The sequence below is a fragment of the Miniopterus natalensis genome, chromosome 2, assembly GCF_054644295.1.
Source record: "Miniopterus natalensis isolate mMinNat1 chromosome 2, mMinNat1.hap1, whole genome shotgun sequence".
In the NCBI taxonomy this organism is placed as follows: Eukaryota; Metazoa; Chordata; class Mammalia; order Chiroptera; family Miniopteridae; genus Miniopterus; species Miniopterus natalensis.
This window is the reverse complement of record NC_142082.1, coordinates 82,750,399-82,766,061: the sequence shown is the minus strand read 5'-3', so window position 1 is coordinate 82,766,061 and position 15,663 is coordinate 82,750,399.

The window sequence follows — 15,663 nt, the reverse complement described above, 5'->3', positions numbered from 1 at the left end:
GAAAATACAAACACTGAACAAGACCTCAGGGGAATGAAAAAAAGCCAACAAATTATATGTGAGTTTGTAACACGATACAACCGAAACAACCACATGGAACACAAGTAATTCTGAATTGCATAGTTGAGGGATCAAGTCATAGGCCAAGGACCAGAGAGATTTCTCCCTAAGCTCAAAAAGACCACATCTAGGGCCCTGGGACAGCAGAAAGACTCAGATGAGATGGAGGGAACTGGAAGAAAAGCAACAAAAGAGGAAAAGGAGTGGGAGGCATTGGTAGAGGAGAATAACCCCCAAGCTTGTACAAGCGGCTACTAGAGCAGTGAAGACCAAGCACCAGGGCAGTGCAAAGGCCTGCTGAGGGAGGCTGGCAGCTGGACGTGTAAGTCAACTAAGTGCCGTGACCACAGGGTGCTAGGAGACGCCAGGAGGCCACAGACCCATTGGCTGGAATGGCTCTTTGAAGCGTGGCGGAGGCCAGGTAGCCTCACCACCACAATGGAGTCTGCATAGCAGCCAATGCAGTGGGCCCCTGAGTCTTGGGTGTGTTCAGTGGGAAAGGGACTGGGGGTTTCTTCCAGCCTTTCCAGATAATTACTGTGGTGACACCATCAAAAGCAAAAGATCTCAAGGACTGGGCTGTTTATCCCCACCTTTGCTCAAGACCCTGACTTTTGTGAGAGGCTGCACAATAAAAATTATTCCACAGGCCTCCCACCATGCCTGATCTTTCTATAATTTCTTGTGAGCTGTTTTCTACCCATATTTTCACAAAAAGCCTACACAAGAATTGAAAGCAGTGGAAGACATAGGAGACAACAGAGTGGCAGAGAGGGTGGGGAAGGCCCTCGGGCAGGAGTATGGGGCAGCAGGAAGCTGAGTTGAGAGGCACGTGGGGCAGCCCTCTGGTCCAGTCCCATGGTCAGCAGCCTGTGTGCCTGGAAGGCTTGGGCAGAGAGCCAGCGGCCCCCAGAAGCATCCAAGGGCATCAGACAGCAGGTTGAAGGCAGGTAACATCCCTCAGGGTCTATTCCCAATTTCAGGCACAAGCAAACCACATCAACTGTATGATACATGTGAGCTTTTCAACTTTCTCCAAACATGCATTGAGCCCTATTGGCCTATCACAGCACTACATGCTCACAGGGCAAAAATGAATAGCATGAACCTCATCAGGGACACGGAACAGGGGAATGGAAATGGAAGTAGATGGTCAATGAGAACCGAGCTGGGAAAAGAGATTCCTGAGCCAGGGATGCAAGAGGTCTCTGGAGCCAACAGAGCAGACGTTGCAGAGGGAGTGATGTGTGGACTCTTGCAGAAAGAACAGGGTCTGGCCAGGCAGGGAGAGGGGGGTGCCGAAGGTGATAGCTCTGCAAAGGCATGAAGCATCTCATGGTGATGAGAAGCATGGGTACTCGATTTGCTTGGTCTGGAGTTGACACTGTGTGACCTCGGGCAAGCCACTTAACTTCTCTGTGCCTCAGTTTCCTCCCCCATAAAATAAGGGTTAAAAATGGGCTGTACCTCCCAGGGTTGTTCTAAGGATTACACTTGTTACTTTGTGTAAAGCCCTTAGAACTCAGTGTTACAAAAAGAAAGTGCTCACTAAATATGAGCAAAGGTCTTTCTGTCATGTATTTGGAGAACATGGAGGAATTCAGGGATTGTGGGTTGAAGAGGAAGCAAGCTCAGCAGCAGAACGGCTGGAGGGACTGAGGTAGGGAAGTGCACTGCCAGGCAGAGCAAGATGCTGGTGCTTTTAGAGAGTCAAATGATAAATAGCTTTCTACTTCTCATTTTTTAGATTTTAAAATATATGACTTTTAAAATTATATTTAAAATCATTTTCCAATTATATGATCTACAAAACTAAAATTAAAATAGTCTAATATTTTTATATTGTATAATCCAAGAGCTGTAGGAAGCTGTTGCTTAACCATGTATTTTGCCAAAAGAACAAAGAGAAAACGAATGTTATAATTTAATTATGTGGCTCAAAAAGATAATGCTAGGGCAGCTTAAGGAGAAAATAATGAGTTCTACAAAATAAGGTTATTGAAAATAGGAAAATTAGTAATCAAAGCAAAAATAGTTAACATTTTAACACTTATGAATCCTTCACCTGAATGAAAAGCTCCAGGGTCTAACAAGGCTCGTGGCCTGGGAAGAAAGCACTAGGGTCCCTGGAAGAAGACACTTGGGTCAGAAGAACCTGATTTGTACACTCAGATGGAATCTTGATAAAACTCTCAGACAATGAAGACACTGATTTTTAAATTAATGTATAATACATTCACCCATGCTTCTTAAATATGCATCCCTTCCCCAAAAGCTACATTTATCTAAGTGAGGGATGGAAAGGTGGAGCTGCTATGGGCTCTGGGCCTCAGTAGAGGGGACATGGTCCTCTCTCCTCTGACTCTTGCGGAAAGACCAGGAGAGCAGGTGGGAATAGGCCTCGGCTGGCCCACATGTCCTGTAGAATGGACGTGTTCAAGGTCCTTCATCTTTCTCCGATGCTCTGCCCCAGGTGGTGAGCCGTAGGTGCACCTGGCCAGCTCTCTCTCCTCCACTCTCCAATACCTGAGACCCTCATCTCTTCAGTTCATTTGGCTAGCTAAGATTTGGTATAAGGCTTGGAAAGAGGAGGCCCCATCAGGCCTCAGTCACATGCTTCAACCCGGTTTCCAACGTGCTTCGAAGCCCAGCACGAAATGGCATGCTGCTTGGGTTTACTTGGCCAGCATATTTTGGACAGAGTCTGCCTTCCAGGGTTGCTGCCCAGAGACAGCTGGGTGGAGCTCAGAAATGGCTGTTTCAGAGCATGGTACTCCAGTGGCCATGGCCATAACAACCTCTTGATACTGTCAGAACCACTCAAGCCAAAGCACACCTAGGTCCCCAATCACAGCTGGTCCCTGCAGCACTGGACAGAGTCCCTCCTCCATCATCTAAGCGCTAATGATGAGCACAAGAGCAGTGGGACATGGTGAATTCTGGAGAACCAGACCCCACCACCGCCAGGCACCCTCACTCCACCAGCCCCATTCCACATCCCCACTTGAGTCTGTCTCGGCAAACCAAGTGCTTCCTGCACCAACCCAGACGACTTAGTCCTTTTGGATGATTGTGCTGCCCGCAAGCCTTCCATAACTTGGAAGCCACGGCAAAAGCACTCTGTATTGTGCAGGGACTATGATTAAGATGAATAAAGTGTTTTGAACATGAGACAAGGGATAGAATAGAGGTTATTAAGGCCTAGAGAAGGAGCTCTCTCACCACAGGCCCAGGATGGCTTTTGCCCAAATCCTGCTAAGTCTCTAGGTGTTTAATAAATAAGAAGCAGGAACCAGTCAGATGAATGCCTCCTTGACCTCTTGCATGATTAACATGACCTCCCTCAGGCCTCTCCTGTACCACTTTCCACACATGCTTCATAAAAATCATAAGCCACTTTATCAGAGGAGGCTTAGAAATTCTTGAGGCCTCTTAAAATACTGAGGTTTGGAGAAGTGGCTCCAGAAGTGCAGGAGTATCTGAATGACTATCAGACTGGCAATCTCCAGGCAAAATGCTGAATGTCCTCCCACCTTCAAGGTGAGATGGCAACTGAGAAGGGTCCCCTCCCCTTTTACAGCAGCAGCTGAAATGTAGAGTTGTAAAAAAATACTCAAAGGTCGACACTTGATTTCAACAGCAGCATTCCCTCTGCCCACACATTCTCACTAACCAGCCAGTGACAGGCAGAAGGCCTTGCCACTAGCCACTTGAAAGAGAGTGGTTTGTTCTGTGCTTGCTAGAACTGCAAGTCTGCAAATCAGAGCCTTTCATAAATATTTGACGATGCAGCTCTGGCTTAGCTCTCCTACCCTCTCAGCCTGGATAAATGGGTCTGCTAGGCTGGAAGGGGCAGATCATGTCCACCCTGGCCTCCATATATGCCAGCTGTACCCCTGGCAGGAGACTCCACCCATCTCTAGCCCACAAAATTGCAGAGGACTGGAAGATATTTCTCAACACACATATGGCTGCTGTACTGAGCAGTTACCATGTGCCTAGCTCTGTGCTGAGAACTTAATGTAAATTGGCCATTCGTCAACAGCTTTTTGCTGTAAGCCTGTTATGCCTGATGCTATTCTAAGTGCTGGGATATAGTGATAAATAAAACAGTGCTTTGCCAATCAAGGGGCTTACATTGGAAGTGAAGAAGATGTTACAGAGTCATGAACTAAACAAACAGGCTAGATGATATTTGGTACAGATGAGTGCTACAAAGGACAAACCCAGGGACACATGAAAGAGGTGACTGTGTAGACAGTTTGGTTCTTCCCTCTCTTTGGGTCCCTACCATGAAACTTTGGAGTAGGTGTGAATTATTGCACTCCATTTTATGGATAAAGGAGGCGGGGAGACAGAGATGGGAAGTGAATCACTAAAGGATGCCTACCTCACAGAGCTGAGCCAGGGTTCAAACCCGGGTCTTCCTGTCACAAAAATCCATGTTCGTGCCACTGTGTGCTGTACTCAAAAAAACTAAGAAGACATTGACTTCAGGTCAAATAAACCCAGCAGAATTTAGCCACACTGTAATGTAACAATGGCAGGTGCCTGAATGAAGCTGGAATAATTATTGTCTGGGGGGATTAAGTTAGAGGAGGCCTCAGGAGGAGGAAACCCAGTGTGAATGGAGCGCAAATGCCAGGAGGGTCAGTTGTGTGCTGGCGAGTGTTTAACAACCAGTTCCTCAAGATGAAATCCTGATTTTAGTGTTTTCTGATTTCCATGGTATAAACACGCCTGCTGTAGCCAATTTCAGGTTATCAAGTTGATGCCAGTGAATATGGATTGGGAAAAGTTGTGCATAACTGGCTACCAGGGGCTGGTCTGCGAAGGCTCCAGTTCACTACTGGGAGAGAAGGTACCCCTATCAGAGGTTACGTGGTGTAGAGATTAAGAGCATGGATTCTAAAGCCAGTCAGACTGGGTTCAAATCACAACTTTGGTGTTTATTAGCTGTATAATTTTAGACAAGTAGCCTAACTTCTTTGTGCCTCAGTTTATCCCCTTTAAAAAACAATAGTACCTACCTTAAGATTGTTATGAGGATTAAGTGACTTTACATTTATAAAGTGTTTAGAAAATTAGAGAACAACTAGCATGTAGTAAGCGATATTTAAATGTTTTCCAAATAAAATACAGAAGAAAGAGTTGCACAACGATCTGAGTTCATCATGATATGTTTCTAAGTTCAAGTTCAAGGACATGTTCACAAACAGGTGCTTATGTTATAAAGGCAACAGAATGTCAGAGGATAGGAAAGCACCACCACCCCCACTTTTCTGCTTTTAAAAATACATTGTTGGTATTTAGCAGAGTTTAGTGATTTAAGAGAGATATCTACAGCCTTCAAAGTGTTTAAGCTTATTTCCTCCTCAAGGCTTTTGCACATGCTGTTTCCTCTGTTCTTCCCCCAGATATCTCATGGTGTCTTCTTCTTTTTTTTTTTTTTTTACCTTACTGTGTGTATATTTATTGGACACATACTACTAAAATAGCTAAAATACATTGGGTACTTGTCATGAGTGCATCAGTAAAGATCACATTGTTACAAAAGCCTGCATTTTCAGCAGTACATGACTGCTACTACATAAATGCCACAGGCGTAGAATACTGTTCTTGCTCTATTTACACAACTGATACATCTATTCTAACAAAAGAGTGAGAGGGGAAATGCAGGAGAAACTCAGGCCAGTGGGGGAGCAAGAGGCTGATGAAGTGCAGCAGCACATGCATCGTCGATGTTTAACAGTCAGAAATGAAACAGTTCAGAACAGAGCTTGCCCTGTCAAAGGAAAAACTAAAAGACAGTTATATAAAAATTAAGGTGGGTTTTCAGGCTGGCTAATGCAACAACATTCCATGATAGATGACATTTCTGATTTTTTTGTTTGTTTATCCATTCCATTGGGAGCAAGGACAAAAATGTAAAATCTATACCTTTCTTATCAAAATGACCAAAATGCCTTTTTTTTTTAATTTTGTAAAGACACTATTTCCAACTAAATATTTGGAAAAGGTGTAATTTCCCTATTCCTGCTCAAATGTGAGTTTTTTGCATTATTTTAGAGGGCATTTATTAAAAAAGAGTTTTTCCCTTCCCCCTCAAATATTCTTTCAAACAAAAAGAACCAAGAGAGACACCTAAAAATGCCTGTCCAATTATTGTTTCTTTCTCTTGTTTTTCTTTTTAATTTATCTTTATTGTTGATATCCCCCTTTTTTCCCACTCCACCTCACACCCACCCCTCACCCCCTTCACCACACTATTGCCTGCATCCTTGGGTTATGCATATATGCATATAAGTTTTTTAATTAATCTCTCCTACCCACTTTCCCACCCCCAACTTTGTACTGAGATTCATCAGTCTGTTCCATGCTTCTTTGCCTCTGGATCTCTTTGGTTCCTCAGTCTATTTTGTCTATTAGATTCCACATATGAGTGAGATCATGTAAAACTGAATCAGGAAGATTCAGAAAACCTGAATAGGCCAATAACAACTGATGAAATTGAAACAGTAATAAAAAACTCCCAGCAAACAAAAGCCCTGGTCTGGATGCCTTCAAAGGGGAGCTTTCTAATTCTTTAAGTTGTAGGGTTAGATAGTTTACTAAAAATTTTTCTTGTTCTTTTATGGTAGGCCTGTAGTGCTATGAACTTCCCTCTTAGGGCTGCTTTCTCTGTGACCTATAAATTTTGGGTTGTTGTGTGTTCATTTTCATTTGTTTCCAGGAAGTTTTTTATTTCTTTCTTGATCTTATTGGTAACCCATTCATTGTTTAGTAACACGCTATTTAGCTTCCATGTGTTTGAATGTTTTTGAGTGTTTTTACTGTCGTTGATTTCTAAATTCATGCCATTGTGATCTGAGATGCTTGGTAAGATTTCAACCTTCTTGAACTTATAGAGACTTGTTTTGTGTCCTAACATGTGGTCTACCTTTGAAAATAATCCATGTGCCCTTGAGAGGATTGTACATTCTGAAGCTTTGTCGTGGAATGTTCTGTAAATATCAATTAAATTCATCTGATCTAGTGTACCATTTAGAGTTACTGTTTCTGTGTTGTCTGGAAGATCTATCCAGTGAAATCAGTGGGGTATTAAAGTCCATTACTACTACTATATTTCTGTTGATCTCTCCCTTAAAGTCCTTAAGGTTATTACTGATAGATCCTTATTTATTGCCATTTTAATTCTTTATACCTATGTTTCTCTCTCTATTTGTTCTTATTATTACAGCAGTCCCTTTAACATTCCTTGCAATGGTGGTGATAAACTCCTTTAGACTTTTTTTTTTTTTTTTGGTCTGCGAAGCTCTTTATTTCACCATCTATTTTGAAGGAAATCCTGGCTGGATAGAGTAGTCTTGGTTTCAGATCCTTGTTTTGCATTACCTTGAATACTTCATTCCATTCCCTTCCGGACTGCAGAGTTTCTGATGAGAAGTCAGCTGACAGCCTTCTGGGAGCTCCTTCGTAGGTAACAGGTTGCTTTCTCTAGCTGCCTTAATATTCTCTCTTTGTCTTGAATTTTTTGGTATTTTAATTATAATATGTCTGGGCATGGGCCTCTTTGGGTTCTTCTTGCTTGGGACTCTCTGTGCCTCCTGAACTTGTGTGACATTTTCCTTGACCAGGTTAGGAAAATTTTCTGCCATTATTTCTTCAAACAGGTTCTCTAACCCTTGCTTACTTTCAACTTCTTCTCTCACTCCTATGATGCAAATATTGTTACATTTCATGTTGTCCCACAGCTCTCTTAGTCTGTCCTCCTGTTTTTTAAGTTTTTTTTTCTTTTTGGATCTCTGATTGAGTGATTTTTTTTCTACCCTGTCTTCTAATTTGCTTATTTATCCACACCTTCCTTTAATCTGCTGTTTATCCCTTTCAATGTATTCTTTATTTCTGCTGTGTCATTCTTCATTTCTGACTGGTTATTTTTCAGTTTCCATACCTTTTTTCATGCTGTTACGCATCCTTACAATCAGTATTCTGAACTCTGTATCTGATAGATTGCTTATCTCCATTTCATTTAGCTCTTTTTCTGGAGACTTCTCTTGTTCTTTCATTTGGGGCTTGTTTTTTGTCTCACCATTTTGGCTGTCTATTTGAGTTTGTTTCTAAGTATCTGCTAGGACTTTCAGTCTTTTTGGAGGGTCTCTGGTATAGGCCAATGTCAGACATAGTTTGTGACTGTCCTTGAGTACCCTGTTTGGAGCTATCAACAACCCTAGGCTTGAGGTCCCCTCTGTTGGGGATTGGTGCATTTGGACAGGACCAGGATGCACACCAAAGTCTCCTTTTCTAAGGCCTGAGTCTAGAAGTAGATCGGGCAAAGACTCAAAGCACTCTGAAGTCTGTCTCTGCCTGCAGGCTTATTAGTCTGATTCTCTTAATGAGCCTTGGGACATAGAAACTCCTTGGGGTTGGTTTTCCAGCAAGGTGGGGCAATTGCTTCACCCCTAGGCAAAAGCTGCTTAGAAGGTAAATGTCTGATTGTGAAAGATGTCCTCTACCATATGGGGGAATGACTCAGCGCAGGAATCCAGAGGGTTGCCTTCTGAACTCTATCTCCAGAGCTCACAACCCTAGGTTCTTCTCACACAGCTCCAGTCCATTCTGCGTTCCCTCTGCTAGAGCCCAAGGTGAGTAGCTGCACACAAAACTTTGTGCTTTGGCTCTTTAAGAGGATGTTGCATTTCCAGCCCTCTCTCCCTGGCAGACAGAAACCCTGCTGCTTTTCATAGCCAGATTTTATGTGGGCACCTTTCTCAGTTCTGGTGCTCTTGGCTGGGAAGCCCAGCCTGGGGGTTAGGCCCCAGAGTCCTCAGTGGGAAACCCCAAAGCTGAGATAACCCTCTGGACTTTCAGCTGCTGCCTGTGGGAACCCAGCCAGGCCTCTGGCACTTCTGTACTTCCCACCAGTCTCTATGCAGTCTCCACTTTTCCTCCTTGGTTATGAGGGTGCTGTCCAGCTCATCTTCAGTTTCAGTTGATTATTCAGGATGTTTTTTTCTATATTTTAGCTGTAATTCCAGTTTGGTCCTGGGAGAGTGTCAGTGTAGCTTCCACTCAGTCTGCTGCCATCTTTAATCTCCTGCTTTTCTTTCTCTAAGTTAGGTAGGCAAGGGTACCAAAAGGAAGAGATTTGGTAAGTAAATTACAGTTTTGTGATTGCTCCCACTAAGTGACTGGGGTCCACAATTGCCAGCGAATGAGATGTGGTCTCTTACACCCTCTCTGGTAGCTTTTGCTCAACCTATAATGCTGAAGAAGAAAACCACACTGAAGACACAAGGAAAACAAGTCAATCCAGTCTAGAGAACAACATTCAGGGAAACAAAGTACCAACACCTTAGAACATGGAAATAAAAAATAACTCCATCAGAGCTACCTCACCAAGAGCATGTTCAAAGTCCAAAATAGCACCATTCATCAGTGTCTCAGGTCCTATGGCAGCATCTTGGTCACTTACATACGACAAAGAAACAATGAGTTTCAAACTACTCCTATACATCAAAAGAGTACATAGATAAAATATAGAGATACAGACAATTGATGAACATAAACTACTAGGCTTGTTACATCTACATGACAAGGCAGGAGTGTGTGAGAGCAGTGGGAGTTTGAGTTGTGGAAGATGTCATCTTAGCGAACCAGGCCTGAAGGCCCACCTGTAAAGGTTGTAAATGTAGATTCACAGTGTGAAATTCTGAGCATTTTCACTTGAGTCAGAATGATTAAAAACTGGTTTGATGATACCTATTTGTCCACTGTAAATTCTCTAAAGCAAGGCCAAGTCCCATAGTTTCTTCTTATACTTGATGTTTGCACAGAAAAAATCCCATATATGATACTATGACCTCATCTATACCCATATACCATAAGTAATACAAATGGAGGTGTTATAATTAAAAAGAGTAGAGGTAACTGATTCTTGGGTGATGGAGTTCATTGCTGCCATGTGGAATCATGGAAGTAACCTCAGTCTCATCATTTTTCTTGGGGCTCATTTTGAGCTCTGGGTAATAAATCATTTTGGGAATCATAACAGTCTTGGACTTGCACCCTCTCTCTATTCAGTCCAGGGAAACCAACAGACAAAAGCTCAGCTTCCTGTTCACTCTCTCCTCTCTACACCGGGCAGGAATCAGTAACTCCAGCCGATGGGTGAGCAGGCAACATGCGTGTGCCCCAGCAGGCCTGGCACCTTGGCTGCCCTCGTGCTGCTCCACTGAATCCGTCCAACCCACTGTGCTCTTTTAAGTTACTTTCCCTCTGACCACCCAATTTAAAGTTGCATACCTCCCCAGATTCCATATTCCTTTCCCTGTATTCCCCATAGAAGTGGTTACCTTTTAACTTATAACATGTTGGTTTTATTGTCATTGCCTACTAGGAGGTAAGTCCCAGGGCAGTAGAGAGTTCTGACTGTTTTTTTCCCTTCTGTATCCCTAGTGTCTAATAAGTACCAAATGCACAGTAGGCACTTTAGTATTTGTGACATGCATAGAGGAATATGTCTCTTTGGGCTCAGCTAAATTCTCAAGAGTTATTAACTTCATAACAATCATGCTAAATTGCACTAAAGCAGCCCGGCCAGGCATGGCTCAGCCGTTGAGCATCGACCTAGGATCCAGGTGATCGGGGTTCGATTCCCGGTCAGGGCACATGCCTGGGTTGTGGGATCAATGACTCTCTTATCATTGGTGTTTCTATCTCTCTCTCTCCCTCTACTTTCCTCTCTCTGAAATCAATAAAGATATATTTTAAATAAGAAAAAAAAATTGCACTAAAGCTTCAGATGTAATTTTAGCAGTCTGGATTTTAACTCAAATATCAGGTGGTTCAATAAGACTCATCAACAAGATTGCCATCATCTGATATGCAGATTACTTTAACCCAGATAACCCTCCATTGTGTGTAGTTACTTGAATATTTATTTTACAGAATTTTTCATGCTTATCCATCCAAAGTCACCTGGATATGGATTGCCAAGTACCAGGAACTGAGTAAATGGATTTTTCTTCAATCTGTCGAGGTAGATATTAAAATCCTAGTTTTCCATACAAAAAACCTGAATGCATCCAAGGTGGCAAGCTAGAAATGGATGATCCAGGAATCTGCTTGGATCCATCGAACTCTAAATCTGTATTTCCTCTGCTCTGTCATATGGCCTCCAAGAATGATTTCTAGCTTACTCGCTTGCCTATTGGTTTTACTTTCTTTTCTTCCAAAATAAAGTTTAGTTGATGTATTCCAAACCTAATATGGTTTTCCTTTCAGAAATAATGCATTTTAGGCATTCATATCAGTAAATTAATTAGATAAATATTACATTCTACTTTTCTCCCCTTTTTATAGACCTCAAAGTATTTTGGTCTTAGTGTTTTCTCCATTTAGCTATTTCTCTCTCTCTTTTTTTTTTTTTAAGTTTTGGTATTTTTTAATTATAAAGTTAAATTTATATTGATATCAATTCCATTAATTTTTTTAAATTAATCTTTATTGTTGAAAGTATTACAGGTGTCCCATCCCCCCCCCCAGTTGACTCCTTCCACCTTGCTCCAACCCACTCTGTAGGCCTTCATCCCATTATTGACTGTGCCTATGGGTTATGCATACCTGCATATAACTTCTTTGGTTAATCTCTTCCCACCCTCCACCCCCCTTCCCTCTTTCTTCTGAAATATCTTCTGTTGCATGTGTCAATGTCTCTAGATCTATTTAGTTTGTCAGATTCTTTTGTTCATTAACTTCTTCTTAAAGAAGACCCTTCAACCTTTCCTGTAGTGCTGGTCTGGTGGTGATGAACTCCTTTAGCTTTTTTTTATCTGTGAAGCTCTTTATCTGACCTTCAGTTTTAAATGATAGCTTTGCTGGGTAGAGTAATCTTGGTTGTAGTTCCTTGTTTTTCATCACTTTGAATATTTCTTGCCACTCCCTTCTGGCCTGCAAAGTTTCTGTTGAGAAATCAGCTGATAGTCGTATGGGTGCTCCCTTGTAGGTAACTGCTTTTCTCTTGCTGCTTTTAAGATTCTCTCTTTGTCTTTAACCTTTGGCATTTTAATTATGATGTGTGTTGGTGTGGGCCTCTTTGGGTTCCTCTTGTTTGGGACCCTCTCTGCTTTCTGGGCCTGTAAGTCTAGTTCTTTCCCCAGATAGGGGAAGTTTTCTGTCATTATTTTTTAAGTAGGTTTTCTATTTCTTGCTCTCTTTCTTCTTCTTCTGTCACCTCAATAATTCAAATGTTCAGCCTCTTGAAGTTGTCCCTAAGGCTCCTTATACTATCTTTATATTTCTAGATTCTTTTTTCCGTTTTGCTCTTCTGGTTTGGTGTTTTTTGTTTCCTCATGTTCCAAATTGTTGATTTGATTTTCAGTGTCCTCTACTCTACTGCTGATTCACTGTACATTATCCTTCATTTCAGTTCATGTAGCCTTCATTTCAAATTGGTACTTTATTATGTCATTGTTTTTCTCAGTTGTTTTCATAATACTCTTACTAATATGGTTGAGCATCCATATAAACAATTCTGAACTCTGTATCTGCTAGCTTGCTTGGATCTATTTCATTTAGTTCCTCTTCTAGAGATTTCTTCTGTTCTTTCCTTTGTGATATGTTTCTTTGCCTCTGCATTTTGGCTGCTTCCAGGTGTTTGTTTCTATGTATTAGGCAGAGCTGCTATGTCTCCTGGAATTTGTAGAGTGGCTTTGTGTAGCAGGTGTCCTGTAGGGTCCAGTGGCTCAGCCTCCCCAGTCACTTGAGCTGGGCCTTCTAGGTGCTCCCCTGTGTGGGTTGTATGCACTGCCTTGATTTCTGTTGGCATCACTAGGAGAAAGTACCCCCCAGGCCAATCAGCTTTGAGGACCAGTTGCAACTACAGCCAAAGAGCTGCTGTGCTAGAGACGCCCCTATGGAGCAGGATTTACTTCAGTGGAGCTTTGGTGTTCACCAAGTGCACCCACTGAGTGTGTCACTCGTGGATGTGGTAGGGTTGTAATCCAGCATAGTTGAGTCTGACCACCAGGTGCACTGTCTCTGGGGCCCCCCAGGAAGGTGCAAAGTCAGCCTCTGCCAGCGCCTTACCCAGGGCCACACAGCATGAGCTACTCAGCAAACCATAGTTGGCTGCTATTTGTGCTGGGCTTAGAGGTGTCCAGGAGAGTCCAAGTTATGAGCCAGTGCAAATTGCCACTAGTGCCAGGCCTGGGGCCACTTATCAAGCAGTATGGGCCACGCTGCTGCTTGTTTGAGAGATTTTAGGAAAGTCCTAAGCATAAGGCTTGAGAGGCCACTTGCACAGAAAAGCCACTGGAAATGGCCTGGATGAGCTTGCAGGTGGGGAGGGGCAGAGTCTCCAAGAATCACCAGGGTGGGGCCAAAGGTATGAGTCATATGCTAGAGATTCAAATATGGTGCCTGCCGGCTGGCTATGTGGAGGGAGGGCTCACCAAAGGAGCAATGGCCTCTGCCAGCTCTTCTGTCTGGGAGAAAGCTGCTTCTCCACCTCTTGCTCCAATTTCAGGCAGGTTAGTTCCTCCCCGAGTGTTCCACGTCCTTTCAAGCTGCTGCCGGGTGCTGGGGCTCAGAGGGAGAGTGTCTGAGTGAGTCCGTGTGTGGGCCCTTTAAGAGGAGCTGCTGGGCCTCCTGCAGCCTCCACAACCCTCAGGGACAGTCCCCGCTGGTTTCACAACCTGAAGTTGTGGGGATTTCTCTTCCCAGCCCTGGAGCCCTGGGCTGGGGGCCTGCTGTGGGGCTGGAACCCCCCTCTCCTCTGGGACACCTCCCCCACCGAGATTCCCTCCCGGCTTTAAACCTCGGCACAGGGTGAGCCAGTGTCCGTGTCTCTGTGATTCAGCCCCGATTTGCCCGCGTCTCTGGTCTCGATGCTTCTTCAGTTTTGGTTGTAGGGCTTCTGTTCAGCTAGATTTCAGGGGGTTCTGAGTGATGGTGGTTCTGTAGCTTAGTTGTAATTTTGATGTGGTTGCGAGAGGCTGCTGCCTGTGCCACCATCTTGTTTCCTCCTCTCAATTTAGCTATTTCTCTTGATGATTAGTTTATCTATTTTTATCTGCCATTTACCTAGTATTAATATGCACACGCCTGGCGGGGCGTGGCTCAGCGGTTGAGTGTCGACCCAGGATCCAGGCGATCGGGATTCGATTCCCAGGCAGGGCACATGCCCGGGTTGTGGGCTCGATCAGTGACTCTCTCCTCATTGATGTTTCTCTCTCTCTCCCTCTCCTTTCCTCTCTCCAAAATCAATAAAGATATATTTAAAAATATGTATATATGCACAGAGCCTTGTTCTGGGAACTAGGTATGCAATGATGAGCAACACAGTAAAGTTCTCACAGCTCTTTCATCTAAAGGTAAATAAAATTACCACTAATATTCATTCGTTTATTCATTCGTTCATCCATTCATTCAGCAAAGTTTTATTGAGTGCCAGCTGTGAACAAAACATTGTGTTAAATACAAAAACAACAACAAAAAAACAAAGATACAATTCTTACCCTCAGGAGAATGTTCCATATAGTAGATGTATGTGTAAAGCATTTAATAGCATATTGTAGGAAATTCCGCATATTCCAAATTGGTAACAAATGATAATTACCACATAGGTAACATAGCTTGCCTGTAGCAGAGTCCTCAGCAATCAGAAGCCCTGCATCTGCGATATCAGGAACACACACGCACACACACACACACACACACACATTCACACATTTGACCAGTAATAGAGTGATCAAGTCAGGATTCCATTAATCTATTGAATGAATAATGTGCATGTTTTATTTCTGTGTACATACTCTTTCTACTAACATTTTAAAAACACTAACAATGTCTGTAAACACTATGGTTATTACAATCACACATATGTAAGTTATAATAAACTCTCAGTCATAACCATGATTAATTCACAATCATTTTAACTCATGCAGGATTTCTAGGAAACTCCGTCTCACTCTCTATGGTGCATTTCAGAATGCTTTGCAAGATTATCATAATATCACCCAATAGCCAAATTTAAAATCCATGACCTAACTGGAAAGTATACCTGATTACTTACATTTTTAAAAAAAATATTGATTTCAGAGAGAGAGGAAAGGAGAGGGAGAGAGAAAGTTAGAAATATCAATGATGAGAGAGTCATTGATTGGCTGCCTCCTACAGGCCCCTGACTGGTGATGGAGCCCGCAACCTGGGCATGTGCCCTGACCGGGAATCGAACCACAGTTGCCTGGATCTTAGGTCGACACTCAACTGCTGAGCCACGCCCGGCCGGGCTACTTACATTTTTAGAAGTCTTCTCTTGAGGTCTCTGTTCTGGTGCATTTGGGCACCAGTTTCATGCCATTAATAGCTCTGCATTGTTTGGGAAGCTGAACACATGACCTCAAATATCCCAAAAACTTCAAGAGTTTTTAAAATATGGCTGGGTGGTTATATTTTCAAAGTAGGCAGGAAGAGACTGCAGGACTAGTCCTTCCTTTTTCCTCTCCCTTATCCTTTCCCTAGAATGCCCAGGGGCGACTGTCATCACCACTACCATGCTTGACTACAAATGGCCCTGAGCCACTTCCTCTACAGGCCTTT